Source organism: Chaetura pelagica, unplaced genomic scaffold, assembly GCF_000747805.2.
Source record: "Chaetura pelagica isolate M959 unplaced genomic scaffold, ChaPel_1.0 scaffold704, whole genome shotgun sequence".
NCBI lineage: Eukaryota > Metazoa > Chordata > Aves > Apodiformes > Apodidae > Chaetura > Chaetura pelagica.
In genome coordinates this window covers 78755-80234 of record NW_009952994.1, presented here as the reverse complement: position 1 = coordinate 80234, position 1480 = coordinate 78755, and positions in this window count along the sequence as shown.

Here is a 1480-nt window from a genome sequence, read left to right as displayed (position 1 = left end):
CACTAATAGAAATTGCTTTGTTGTTAAACTCAATTTCACTCTTGACTGGATTGAAATATGTTTATTTCCCTTCTCTAATAATAATAATAATAAAAATCTAAAATGATTTCAACTCATTGTGGGTGAAAAGTGAACATTTTTCTTCATATGGCCCATCAGGTTGAAGTGTCTGAGGGTTTTGGAGGTTTATTTATTGCTGGTCTAATTGCAGGATCTCAGCCCATAGCTGGGGGCTTTCCAGTTGTTGCTGCATGAGTTTGAGTAAGTCAGGACAAGATCTGATTTCCTGGGTGATTTTGATGTCTTTTGGCAGAGATATTACCCCAAAAAATGAGGCTTTTCCCATTTTCTTTGAGCAGAGGAGGCAGTAAGATGCCTCCCAGCATAGCCAGGGTGGGTGGGCACCTGAAGAAATGAAGCACCCTGAGCATGTCCTGGTGCTGCCTGGAGGGGTCTGTGGGTGGCTGCCTCCTCCCCAGCCCCTGCTCACATAACCCCTGGGACCATCCTGGGGCTGATCCTGCTGTCTGGATGGGGCTGAGAGGGGGAGGAAGGTGCTGGTGCCTCCCAGGCTGTGCCGGGTGCTTTGTGTTAACAGGGAGAGTTGGTAACAAGAGCTGCCTGTGCCTGGTGTCTGTTCCTGCCTCCAGCAGTGCTGGGCTTGCTGGGATCCTGCTGGGCTTGCTGGGATCCTGCTGGGCTTGCTGGGATCCTGCTGGGCTTGCTGGGATCCTACTGGGCTTGCTGGGATCCTGCTGGGCTTGTTGGAATCCTGCTGGGCTTGCTGGGATCCTACTGGGCTTGCTGGGATCCTACTGGGCTTGCTGGGATCCTGCTGGTCTTGCTGGGATCCTGCTGGGCTTGCTGGGATCCTGCTGGGCTTGCTGGGATCCTGCTGGGCTTGCTGGGATCCTACTGGGCTTGCTGGGATCCTGCTGGGCTTGCTGTGAGTTTTGGGGCTTTGGGGGATGGGTCCAGGCAGCACCCAGAGCCTGGGAAGGGGTCTGTCCCACTGGTTACTGAGAAGTGACTGGAAGGAAAGCCCAGTAGGAGGTGGGGACCCCCCAGATGCAGCTGGAACCCCCCGCTGTGTTTGCTGCAGTGGGGGCACCCCAGGGAGCCTTCAGCCCACCCTGAGATCTGCTCTCCCCTCCCACCCGTTGCTCCAGGCGGGGCAGTGGTGCCCCCCGTTTGGGGCTGGTTGTGCTGTGCCCGGTTCCCAGCACAGGGATGTCCCAAGAGACCCCCAAAAAGCGTCTGTCCCGGCGAGACGAGGCTGAGAGCAGCACTGGGACAAAGCAGCGGGTTTCCTGCACCACCATCTCCTCCTTCCAGCCCTCGGGGACCAACAGCAGCAGCCCTGAGCCCTTTCCCCCCCACCCCACCTGGGAGGAATTGGGGCTCCGGGGGGTGTTGCGGGGACGTCAGGTGTGAATTCCGTGCTCGTGGGTGCTGAACCTGTATGGATAAGCACGGCAGG